We start from the raw sequence: 13,182 nt of genomic DNA on the forward strand, positions 1-13,182 counted from the left end.
TTTTAAAGGTTTTATTTATTTATCCATGAGAGACACAGGGAGAGAAGCAGAGACACAGGCAGGGGGAGAAGCAGGCCCCATGCAGGCCCGATGCGGGACTCGATCCCGGGTCTCCAGGGTCACGACCTGAGCCGAAGGCAGACGCTCAACCACGGAGCCCCCCGGGCGCCCCTAAGGGAAGCAACTCTTGAATAAGTAAATAAATTGGGAAGAAGAGGCACGTTTTTCTCAGGGTATGCTTCCTCGATAGCGATAGCCGCCCTCCAAATAACGTAGGTAGGCACCTCCCTCTCCGCAAGCTTCTCACCCCCTACCCCTCCCGAGTGTGGGTTGGACTCTGTGACTTCTCTCCAACAAATAAATAAAAGAAAGAGTAGAATAGCAAACCTGGAGTGGAGAAAGTTGGCCACCACGAGCTCTCGGAGAACGAAGGCTAATGTCAGCAGTGCCATCGCGTGGGTATCACTCTGACACCGAGGGACGGAAGGGTGACTCACCTCTGTGTTATTCGTCCTAAAAACTCCCACCACCACTCCCACCACGAGAAAAAGCAAGAGAGAAGCTCAGGTTGGAGACAACGCTACAGGATATGTGACCCGTCGTGAAAAACCAGCAAAGACTGCGAAACCGGCACAGATCCGGGCGACCGAGGAGGTGTGAACTCAGGGCAAGGTGGATCCCGGAAGAGCCAGAGGACGGTTGGTGGGATCCAAACAAAACCTGCAGTTCAGTCCATGGCAATCGATCAATACCAGCTTCTTAGTTTTGACAGATGTGCCATAGTGACCTAAGGCGTAAGACGTGGGGCAGCCGTGCGAGGGCCGCGCAGGAGCCCTGCATCCTGTACACGTCGGCGACCTTTCGGTGAATCTCACATTATTCCAAGATGGTTTCTTGAAAAAGATAAGGGAGCCAGATGCCTCAGTCACTTTATTTCCTTTTTCAACCTAAAGTCAAATGACAAAAACCCCTTCGGAAGTACTCGGGGCGAAATAAACCTTTGTGGATTGCTTTGTGTTGAGAGATTTCCTGCTGTATTGCAGGTGAACTCCTAGTACACCACAAACTCTCCAAAAGAAAAACACTCAATTAGGAAAGGGGAAAAAAAAAAAAAAAAGGAAAGGAAGCATGAATGTTTTGCAGGTTATGTGATCTATCCTGGCGTTTTGAGATAAAAGTAGATCCCTCTTACGCGGCAAAGCTTAGCACAAAGGTTGGTAGGTGTGTCCCCTTTCCAGAAGCGCTAGTACTTTGCTTTTTGGGAAAGCGCTCGTTACTGCTTCGCGGGATCTAGCGAGGACAGCCCGGTTGTCTGTGAGGACGGTGGCTTAGCTGACCGCGTCATTAGTGAACTAGTGCAATGTATTTTTAAGCAAACGTTGACTTTTTTTATTTTTTATTTATTTTTATTTTTATTTTTTATGAATTTATTTTTTATTGGTGTTCAGTTTGCCAACATATAGAATAACACCCAGCGCTCATCCCATTAACTTTTTTATATGCAACGTGGAAAAAAAGAAAAAGACAGATTGACAATTCTCTGGCAACCGACCAAGGCCTGAGGAGAGCGAAGGTGCATTTTCTTGTGTACAGACTAAAAATACTCCCAGCTCAGATCACCATTCTTGAGATGTGATTAGGCAGCGAACGAGATTTTACAATGTTTGCCTCTTTGATTTTTTCATTTGCAGGCCAGCATCAGCTCAGCGTTCGGACCGGTTTTCATCCTTAAATGCGCGTGAAACCAGAGCCGGGCGCGCGGGGCTCTAAAGGCGATAGGATTTCATGTTGCTGTGCAGCGAAGCTGTGCTGGTTAATTGTTTTCCTGACTGAATTTCCATTTCTCCCTCTCCCCCTGCCCCCATCCTGCCTGAAGGAGCTTATAAAGCAAACAGCAAACAAACAAGAAGCCCTCGGAAGAGCGTCTCTCACTTTCCGACGCATCGGAGCAGCGCGCAGTGGGGAGCGGCCTCGTCGTCATGTGGGTGACAACGATGACGGATAATCGCAGTTGTCACGTGGCTTCAGCTTATGGTGGTCACGGGTGGGAGCCGCGTGGGGACGGGCGTCTGGAAGAAGAACGTGGCTTCTGCTGCTTTAACGGCTCTTCTGGCATTTCAGACAAGGGAAGGGGCCAGTCATCTCTTTGCACCTCTCGCTCGGCTCTGTTCTTGTCTAGTGTTGGTGTGTGGACCGGGTCGCAGGCCACTGGTACCTTGTGGGGTACGCAGCGTGATCACTGGAGGGAAATTCATAGAAGCAAATGAGATATTTGATTAACCACTCTAAATAATGATCGATTTATATGGCTTCCTGTACACTGCCTTTCTCGGGCCGATCGATGGCGCGGGCAATATATAAACAACAGCCTTCTGGAATAAATAATTGCATTATATAATGCTAGTTAAATTTAGAAATTGCTATTTTATTGCATTTCTCACTCATAAAACGTGGTGCCAAATAGTAATTGAGATTGAGTTAGAGTCTCATAATGTTTTGCTTCACAGTCCAACCCAGGAAGTGTTTCTCTCTGAAGACCTATAGGAAGAGATCCCCTGGGTAATGATGGTCGGCCGAGGAAGACCAGGATGGGGAGCTGAGGGAGGGGCTGGGGAAAGAGAAAGTATCTAAATGAGATTGGAAAGGAGGGGAAGGGGGGAGGAAATGGCAGGCGTGATGGCAGGTTGCCTCTTGGGGATCCCGGTAAGAGGCGGGCGGAGGCAAGGAAGAGCCCAATCGGAAAATGCCGAGAAACAGGCCCCGTTTCCCCCGGAGAGCGAGATGTCTCAGGCGATAAGATGGGAGATTTATTATCAGAAACAAAATGTGCTGTTTCCCTCTCCCTGGTGTTCCAAGGCCCTTAGCTTGACGGGAGAACGTAAGCTCTGGTCGTTTCAGGAGCGTCACTCGCTGCCTGGAGACTACATGTCTACTGGCTACGAGGCCGTGATCTCCTCACCCCGTCTCCAAGGGGGAGCGCATCCCCCCTTCCCTTAATAATTCCACCATCAGCTCCAGAGACCCGGAGAGCTCCCAGGTGGCTCGAAGCAGATGGGGAGAAAACGGAGCCACATCCCGTTAGTTTTAGGATTAGAAGATGAGAGGTGGTGAGAGCGCCCCTTGCAACGCGGCTATCCGGAAGCTCAGGACTTTCTGCTGAAGAGCATGTGAGCAGCTGTCCTGTGCACGGTCTTCACGAACCCCAGCAAAGTGCTTTCGGAAGTGGTGGGGAGCGTAGGCACACGGGCACACAGGCTCCGAGAACCCTGCTGCGGGCTCGTTTTCCAACTGGGTTTTACTTCTGCCTTTCAGAATTGTAGCCAAATATATAACCGGGATAGTAAGGCCCACACGGGAGGGAAAAGAATCAAATGAAATCTAACTGGTAAACAAGGGAAGTAAAATCGAGAGCGGTTTCTGCAAAACTATGTGAGGTGTGTGGTCTTGAAACATCTGCTCTTCCTCGTGGGAGTATAGGACAGTGTCTGTTGGGCCCGAGTGAAGGGGGAAGTCCAGATCGGCTCAGTACGCCTCCCGCAGGCTGTGTCCATGCACTTCGCCCCTTTGCCTCAACCTGCAATGAACTCTCTCATCTTTTGCTCTTTTTTTTTTTTTTTTAAAGATTTTATTTATCCATGAGAGACACACAGAGAGAGGCAGAGACACAGGCAGAGGGAGAAGCAGGCTCCATGCAGGGAGCCTGATGCAGGACTCGATCCCGGGACCTGGGGTCATGCCCTGGGCCGAAGGGAGATGCTCAACCCTGAGCCACCCAGGCGCCCCTCATCTCTTGCTCTTAGTTGAATTTTAGCTCCTCTTCAGGGCCGACTCAGATCCTACCTCTGCCTTAGCAAAGCCCACTCCCAGTGTCCTCTTGTCCTCCTCCTCCTCCTCCTCCTCCTCCTCCTCTTCTTCTTCTTCTTCTTCCTTCTTCTTCCTCCTCCTCCTCCTCTTCTTCTCCTTCTTCCTTCTTCTCCTCCTCCTCCTCCTCCTCCTCCTCCTCCTCCTCCTTCTTCTTCTTCTTCTTCTTCTTCTTCTTCTTCTTCTTCTTCTTCTTCTTCTTCTCACAAATGCCAAATGCTTTGATTATAAGGATTCTATAGTTTTTAATAAGTGGCTTGTCTTCCCAACTAAAGAGTAAATCCTCTGAGGGCATCAATCAGATCTTGATTTGTTTATGGTTCCACCAATAAGCTTGTCACAGGGATGAACTTATGGGTGATGCCCAAGAAATACCTGTTAGTTGATTCAGCAACATGAAGGTCTCCTCCAGATATTTCCAATCTCAGACACACCATTTTTATTTTTTTATGGCAGCTGTAATCATTTAGGAAACGTAATGGAATGATCATGCATCATTAAGCTCCACATCACTGCCCAGGCATAAGGTAATGTGCTTCATCAGCCTGTCCATCAGGAGCCAACAGGGGGAACCTTGAACATGGAATTTAGTGTCTTTGCTTTCATAGTCTGAGCAACCAGAGCTCCACTCACATGATTCTTCTTCGGCCAAATTTACCTTCCTCTTGGACATCCGTCTCCTCTGTTGACCATTTGGAACAGTCAACCTGCGTTTGCTAGAGCTGTAGTACTGAGTCAACAGCTAGAGATTCGGGTGACTCGATAGGCTCAGTCCTGAGAGCATTTAGGGGGCCCTAAAAGTATAATCGCTACGTGATTTGTAGACGTGAGATAAATGGAGTACTTCAAAGCATAATTATCATCCAGAGCTATAAGCTGCAAACCAGTGAGGTGAGACAACGCTAAAACATGGCTTAATCCTACATGTGTACAGTTATGACTTCAGGATACTGCAGCCTGGAACGATGGGCTCCAGAGGGTGTGGGTTATGCTAGTGGAAGCCTCAGGCTCAAGCCTATATAGCGTCACAAATAGAAACTCAGTCCTCCAAAGTTCTCCTTTTCTCATTGGCAGGGTCCCCAGGGTGGTTTAAATGTTTTTGGGGTAGCATTAGTGTTCCCCTCTTCGTTACCATGAGGTCATCATTCACCCTTTCCTCTCATTACATGGCCCTGCTAGTCCCCGTCGATTGTAGGTTTCCCACAAGCACGGTCTTGTTGATCAGGGTCTGGGCTTTCCTCTCACTGGGGATTCAGGGACTTGAATGGGTGCCATGCATCTTTTCCAACTCATTAAAAAGAAGACAATGGTTTGACTATTATTCATTCATTCAGTACCTCATTCCATAGGAGATTAGAGATAGTAAAATAAATGAAGGAAAGCAAAAAAATTAATAGCTGTGGGATCAAGACCAAAGGAGAGTACAGGTAAGAAACTAATAAAACAAGGAGTGAGTAGAGTATACCAGAAGACGTATTGCGGGTATATAGTCCTGGAGAGTTTCTAGATGTGGGATATAAATTTGGCTTAACAATTCCTAGGAGCCATAACAAAGATGGAAACCAAACAGGAACAGAATTTACTCTGTTCACATTTACAAACAAAGTGACTATTTAGGAGAAGACAGCTTTTCCTGATACTGAGAGCAACAGGAAATGTTTCCCCATGGGTCTTAGTGAGGAGGATACTATGTCAAGGTAGTGGATGATGCCTTCAACAACATCTTCGTGCTAGATTTGTTTTGTCTTTCAATGTTAGATTATAATGTCCTTCAACGTCAAGCTGATGACTGTACGGCTTCCTCGAGTTCCTGCTTGATCCAAGGCTGAGATTTGAAATGTCTGGGGGAATTGACAGACTGCATATTCTCCAGACACCGTTCCATCAGTATTATTTTGGGCAAGCGCTTCCTACCTGTCTTAACGCCTAAGGAGCCGGAGAGTGAGTAGTTACACGTGCAGACCCCCCTGGGTTCAAGTCCTAGCTTTACTACTAGGACCCTCAGTTTCGTTATCATGAAAAAGAATAATGCATTCCTCATGGAGATGTTTTCAACATGAAATGAGATCATGTATGTGAAGTGCTGAGCACTGGGAGTGCTCCATAAATACGAGTTATTATAATTAGTGTTCCCACCCAAAGAGAGTGGCTCTATCTTCTCTGTACTTTTCAAGGAGATACATTGCACTTAAAAAAAAATCGCCTCCCTCTCCTTTCCCTCAGGAGTAGGGAGAGAATCAGAATGCCACCATGAGGCATTGACCCCTCTTGATGACATCCAAGTGGCATCCCTAGGCTGCGCTCATGGGCTTGACCCTTTATGAAGAGATGGGTGACAACCTCTGATGTGTCCCACCAGGACAGGCTCCCATGGACGCGGAGGCCCAGAAGCAGGTGCCAGGCAATGAGAACAGGTCAGAACCAAGAGCAAATCCTGAGCTGCAGTAGTGGTGGGAGCATATGCACACGTGCACACAGGCTCAGAGAATCCTGCTAGAGGCTTGGTTGTTTTCCAACTGGCTTTTATTTCTGCTCTCTCCTCATAGAGCTTTAAATTCACCAAGCGACAACCTCAGATTTTCTTGGAAGTGGAGAAAGATATTTTTTAGTTTATCTAGTGAATTTATAAAACCAAGAAGGATAAGGGTGAATTGAAGATGGAACAATTCCTAGAAAGCTAGAGCTATTGGCTCCCATCATAGTCATTAAAAGAAGGTCAGCTTTATATAGCAGGTAGCGGGCAAACGGTCCTCACCAAGGAGAGCGATAGTTCAGGAGTACAGAGTAGTTCAAGAAGATAAATTCAAGGCCAGTGTTTCTATGAAGTTGCAGGTGTTTGTAAGAGTGCTGCTCCCTACCTTGGGAAGTGGAGAGATTTTCTGTCTCTTATTGTTGCTTATAATCTTTTTTTGAGGTGGAGATGGTTCAAAGTTGGGATCAGATGACTCGAGTATAAATTGTGGCTTTTTCACAACTTTGGCAGTTGTATTATTTTAAGGAGGTCATCGTATTCCCTGGGGCCTCGTCTTCTTCATCTATAAAAAGGAGGAGTTGAACTTTATTGAATTTTCTTGAATCCCAAAATGTTATGATTTGTTATGATTTTTATGATGACCTGAGGGAACACACACACTCCTATGAAGCATTTCTTGTTGCCCCTGTTCAAGTGGAGCAAAATGCCCTGGATAGGAGCTGCCTGTAGGGAGATTTCCGTCTTCAGTCTGGCAATGTTCGCTATGCGATTTCTTCTATTATCAAGTTCTTCGGGGCTGTAAGAAGGCCATTGAACTTCTTTGGGCTAATCTGCTACATCTCTAAGACAGTGTGTTTATAGCTGTATCACAATCTTGATGTTTTCTGGATGGAATAATTACCTATTTGTCTTATCTGTTAGGATGAATGCGAGTCATAGGACCTTTGTGAAGGGGGGTTTGCTTAGCAGGCTGTCCATAGCAACTACTGCCCTCCCCACAGGCCCATCTCTTCCCCTCCATGGACCCAGGTGTCTGGAATTCCACTATTTGTTCTTTGGTTTAGAGATTTCCCCATCTCTTTGGGCTGCCCTTTACCCAGTGAGGCCTTGATGCTTTTGTTTGCCTTCCTTTACCAGTCAGAGTGGTCTTCCTCATGCGTGTGTCCCAACACATGTGCATGGCCCTCTTCCAAAGCATTCCTGCTTTCTGGCATATCCCACCAACCCTATACTGAGCAGACAGGCAGCATCTGGCCAGCCCAGAAAGCCAGCTCCCGGATTATGGGAATTTGCTATTGAAGGGTTTCAAAAGTTCTGAGGCCATAAAAGTTTCAAATAAAAACACTCTCAAGAGAGGCGATTCAAGAAGCAGCTAATTCTTTAATCTGATTGAGAGGTGATCACGAACATTTGACGTGAGGGCTGCTCCTAATCAAGATCGTATGCTCTTTGCCTACCATGAGCCGACACTTCAGGAAAGCTAGAGTTCTTAGCGCTAACTAGAGATCACATTGCTGGTTTTATTTTCTAAAGAGCCTATCGATTTTAAGAATACATTTTCTCCACTCAGTCTTTGTCTCAGTGATAAGAGGGAGGTGGGGAAATGGTTACACTTGAACATAATATCTTGCTTCCTAGAGGCAGCTGGTTGCCAATTAAACAGGAATACTGTTAAATAGCGGTGGATATTTACCCACAAACAACAGAGAACTGAGAAGGGCCCCAGGAAAGAAGTTACCATCAATGCAAAATGATGAGCGACTTGGGTTGTCTTCTTGCAATGATTTCATCCCCATATTTAGCTAAAAAGTCCAGGCCTGTCCCTTTTCAACTTTTCCTGTATTTAAAGTAGAACTACTCGCATCTCTGCTTATACCTGCATTTACTTTGGGCGCTCGGGGAAAGTTTGTGAGTGGGGACATCTCCGATGTTTACACCCTTCATGGATTCAGTGTTACCACCTCTCCGAGCCTTCTCCGACTCTCCAGGCAGAGCTTACCATTTCCCTCCGCGCTTATTTCTGTGATGGCGCTGATCCTAGTGTGTGGTGATCTGTTCATGTGTCTTCCAGGGCGGAGAACTTGGCAAATGGGAGGTTCTCAATAAATGTTTGTCGGATGAATGACTCAAGCCATGAATGAATGATGAAAGAATGAACTTTCTCTTCATCAGCAGTTGTCTTTATGAGTCACATTCCATTACCGTGGAGACCCCCAACATTTGGTGCTAGGGTGATCACCCCAGCTCAGCAAAGTCAAAGGACGGCTCTGTCCCATGTTCAACAATGAGGCTTTATTTGAAAGTCGTAAGTGATATATTATTACAGTCTTTCTCATGAGGGATGACGGGGCAAATGTCCCTCCCCTTCATTTATATTTAACAACCCATGGGGCACAGCCAGCTGGCTTGGCACAACCTCAGCCTCTGGTGAGACTTGGCCACTTCTGCCCTAGAACTTGAGGCAGAAGCTTCATGGACACTGCTCATCCTGGGCTCCCCATCTCAAGGAGAAGCTGAGCTGTTGGGTCATAGATGAGGGAGGTGGCTTTGGGAGAAGATCGAGCTGGCGTTTTCGAGCTGGCCCCCAAGAAGTTTGAAGCTCATAACTAACATAGCACCTGACACCTAACAGACGCGTATTAAATATTTTAGAGTGAGCGACTGAATGAATCCCAAGGCCAGACCTTATCTGCCAGCTGACCGGATCCTACACGGAAGCAGACTTGCATTCTCTCCCACACAGCACTCGGGCAGCTTGCTGTCCTTTGCCAACTTCTCCGCCGTTGTTGTTAAGTGAAAGATGCTGGTGTCCAGTTTGCCCCGAGATAGGATAGATGTCAATGTGGTTTATATGGATAATGATTTTGGGCAGGAACGTGGTCAGGGAGTCTGACTTTGCCACGTGATTTCCCCTAGGCCGTTCTCCCTGGAGATTTTTCTCGGACTCCATTTCTATACAGGCAAATATTAGAACAGGTTTGCTTTAGGCCTCCGTCGGGTTTAGAGAGTGAGTGATGCCAAGAGGAGGCTGGTTTTTTTCTGGTGTCTCACTTAGAGGAGGATAATATGCAGGTCAGCAGGGAACATGGAAGAAACATCATCAACAGGAAGCAGACTTAGCCCAGGTCCTACCATCATTTTAGGCTTTGGAAGAGCTTTTCTACTTGCTGTTCTTTTCTGCAGAACCTGAGTGTCCTCTGGTGTTTTCAACCCAAGGTTGAGACATCTGACGTGAGTTGACAATTTTCTTTTACTTATTTTTGTATCCACATGACTGTAAAAAAGCAAATAGTGCTAAATGGCTATTTTTGATAGAAACACACAGTATTCAAACCTAAGGATTATGTTCTTTGGACAGACTGTATTCCCAAGATATCGAATGCCTTGGCCATAATAGCAGCTACTGCTACACAAAGCAGCATACGCCACATGTTTACCTTCAACCCTTGTCCAGTTTGTCTATCTTGCTCCACACGAGAGCAGCTATCCTAAAATTCTGTGAAGGCAGTTGCCAGCTCATAGATATAATCACAGAGAGTATGGAGAAGTAAGTCGCCTAAAATCTTTTGGAGAATCCCAGGGAGCTGTAAGATGCACCGGCCTAGTTTCCAGTCCTTCTCATGGTCCACAATGACCTTGGTCTCTTGAGCAATTTTCTGGAGCGTCTCTTCATCAGTATTGGCCAGATGTGCAATAGACCTGATATATATATATGTAGGGAGGTCCCCTGTATTGTTTACTGAGAATGTCACATTTAACTAAAAAACAAAAACTTGTCTTAATTTGTGTTAGGCTCTGAAGATTGCCAAATGAAAGGGAGAAAATGGTGCCTTAGGACAAACAACCATGGAAATTTTCTGACACAGTCGACTTGTTTCTTGATTGATGGGCTTATTTACTGGCAGCCTGTGGACAATGCACCAGTCAGGACATGGGGCCATGTGGAGGGGCTGGATTTGGATTCAGTCTTCGGGGATCTTACAGCTGAGTACAGCAAGTAAGACATAGATACGAGGGGCTATTTTACAAGCCAGGACGCAGCAAGGGCCTTTATATAGAGGTATAAGGTACCATGGAGTCACAGAGGAAGAGGGCAAGGCTTTGTGCCGGGAGAGGCAGGGATGGGCCACGGAAGATGTGGGCCTTGCAGGTTGGTGGGTGGATGTTCCATGACAAAGTGAGAAAGCAAGGACTTGTGTTTTCATTTGGCTTGAGTACAGAGTGTTTGACAAGGGTAGAGAGAGGGAGAGCCAGAGAGCGAGAAGCCTGGGGACGTGGAACCGGAGCTACTGGATTAAGCCACCGCAGAGCCTGTCCTATTCCTGTCCTCCCGGTTATATGAGAACGTAAGTTCCCGTCTGTTTAGGCCGGTGTGAGCTGAGATTTCTGTTAGTTGTTTCGGAAATTATCCTGACTGATGATAAAATTTTACTGGGAAGTAAAAATTGGAGCCAGACGTTGAGGAATTTAGATAGTATTTCAAAGGCGGTGTGGAGCCATTTAAGGTTTTTCAGCTGAGGAATGAAGTAATTAAAACTTTAAGAAGATTAATCTGGCAGATGTATGTAGGATGGTTTAGGGGAGGGAAGGGAGTGCGCACAAGGACGTGGTCCATTCCCTATAGTAAACGGCTACACATGTGGAATCACAGTGATTAGAGACTCTAGTCTCCATCTTAAGTCAACTGCAGTTTTGCATATTAAGATGCAGAGTGAATCTCTGAACAGCGAAGGAGAAATCCTAGATTAGCGAGCTCCCACTCGGTCCTTCAGTTGACTTGCGTGAGGCGGTTTTTGTTTGCCCTGCCCTGATCCGACCTCGGTGTTCTTCGTTCCCCCGTACAACGGAGAACGGGTGACTGTGCCAGCAGACTCTTACCTGCGACAGGCGTCTTTACCTCAACACGCGGCTTTGGATTTCCAGAAGTTTCTAGATAGGCCTCTAAAAGCAGTGAAATTCACCAAATGAACATCGTTTCCAAACAAACCATGAAGAGCAGAGCTACCAGGGGCCTGATTCTGCTACTTACTCTAGGACCTTGAAAAAAAAGATGGATCCCTTCATTTAAGCCTCAGTTTTGTCGACTATAAAGTGGAGATGGTGAAAATAGAAGTGAACTTAGAGTAACTTCCAATAAATTGGGTTGCCTCCGTGGTTGCCATTTGTTTTAATCAGGGATAGGCTTGCACTGGGAGGTCAACATCTGTTTCCTTAGGAAGCGCGGAAGTCTACGGCCTGTCTAGATCAGTGATTTTCTTTCTGACTCCGGTACCAATTCGGCAGGCACTGAGGAAACAAACGTTTCCTATCTGATTTTGAAAGGGTCAACAGAAGAAGTGGGCAATGACAAAGTCGCTTCGTGAGACATTTAAAATTCAAAAGAAGACTTTGATCTTTAATTTTTGTTGACTCACAGATGGGACACAGAAAAAAGATCATTGAGATTTAAAAAAGAGAATTGAACCAGTGAACTGGAATGGGGGAAACTATGGCTTTTGAAGAATGACAGTTCAAAAGAGAAATGTTGAATATTGATAGTATCTGTGACTGTTCTCCGTGGCTATGTGCTGAAAACTGATTTGCTACATTCCCCTGTGTTTGCCTTAATCTAATTTTAATCTAGCAAGTTGTAAAAGTAATATTTTTATTCAAACATGAGGAGATATAGGACTAAGACCTTTCCTGCCCGGGCCCTCCTGGGGACTTCCCAGTAATGTCTAATCCCAGGCATGGAGGCTTACCCAGTCTTGCTTTAAAGTTTTTATTTTGAAATAATTTTAGACACAAAAACATTGCAAAAAAACCGTGCAAAGAGTGTCTGTGTACCTTTCACCGAGTTTCTTCTGATGTTAATATCTTGCGTAACCATGTAATCATTATCAAATCTAAGGAATTAACAGGACAACCCTCTTAGCTCAACTACTGACTTTTTTATTTGGATTCATCAGTTCTTCCACTTGTGTCCTTTATTCTAGCAGCCGGTTCAGGATCTCCCACTGCCCTTAGTTGTCACGTCACACGTGGGGTAGTTTCTGGGCCTTTCCTTGTCTCTTATGACCTTGATGCTGTTAAGGAGGACTGCTCGGGTATTTATAGAACGACTTTGACTGAGGTTGTTGGCGTGTTCTCACGGGCCGACGGAAGTCCCACCTTTCGGACAACAACACTACACAAGTGACTTCCACCTGGGCGTCCTCTCGGGGGCTTCGCGATGCTGATGTGTCTCCCAGAGAGACATTGCTACCCCTGATCGTTGGCTCCTGTGCCGTCTGCCCGTCTCCTCCGTCGTAAAGCTGCTCTTTCCCCGTTGGCAATTATGACGATCTTGAGGGAGATACTTTGAGATTGTGCGAATATTCCACTCCTCCGAATTTCAGCCCCGGTGGAGCATCGGTTGCTGGAGCTTGCCTGCAGCAGTAGTACCGTGGCATTCTCAGTGATTTCCTATTGCCCTCACCCCATCTGCATTATTAATTGGAATTCTTCCGTGGGATTTTTTGATAATTACCTGATAAAGTTTACCAGTGACTTCCCAACGAGTAGTTTCCAGTTAAAAGTGACATTTTTATAAAAGATTTTTTTTTCTTATTGCAAATGCAATACATTTTCAGTACAAAAAACCAAAGGTGGGACACCTGAGTGGCTCAGCAGTTGCGCATCCACCCTCTGCCCAGGGCGTGACCCCGGGGTCCCGGGATCGAATCCCGCATCGGGCTCCCTGCATGGAGCCTGCTTCTTCCTCTGCCTGTGTCTCTGCCTCAATCTCTCTCTGTGTCTCTCATGAATAAATACATAAAATATTAAAAAACAAACAAACAAAACAAAAAGCCAAAGGTATGAGAGACTTA

General features: G+C 46.1%; 2 long non-coding RNA genes across 5 annotated transcripts in view; one reads left to right on the top strand and one right to left on the bottom strand.

Annotated features, from left to right (window-relative positions):
* Positions 1 to 35: 35 nt before the first annotated feature.
* On the bottom strand, positions 36 to 8,493 carry LOC140622335 (uncharacterized). The gene is made up of 3 exons (XR_012022108.1): positions 8,334 to 8,493; positions 388 to 2,239; positions 36 to 171 (listed from the first exon to the last, which is right to left on the bottom strand). It is a non-coding gene; the product is annotated as an uncharacterized lncRNA (long non-coding RNA).
* Positions 8,494 to 8,546: 53 nt separating this feature from the next.
* The window catches only part of LOC140622336 (uncharacterized), a 31,093-nt gene continuing 26,457 nt past the window's right edge, over positions 8,547 to 13,182 (top strand). For all 4 annotated transcript variants that reach the window (XR_012022112.1, XR_012022110.1, XR_012022111.1 and 1 more), the window contains exon 1: positions 8,547 to 10,680. This is a non-coding gene — a long non-coding RNA (uncharacterized lncRNA). The remainder of the gene's footprint in view (positions 10,681 to 13,182) is intronic.

Source organism: Canis lupus, chromosome 31 (genome assembly GCF_048164855.1).
Source record: "Canis lupus baileyi chromosome 31, mCanLup2.hap1, whole genome shotgun sequence".
Taxonomy (NCBI): Eukaryota; Metazoa; Chordata; class Mammalia; order Carnivora; family Canidae; genus Canis; species Canis lupus.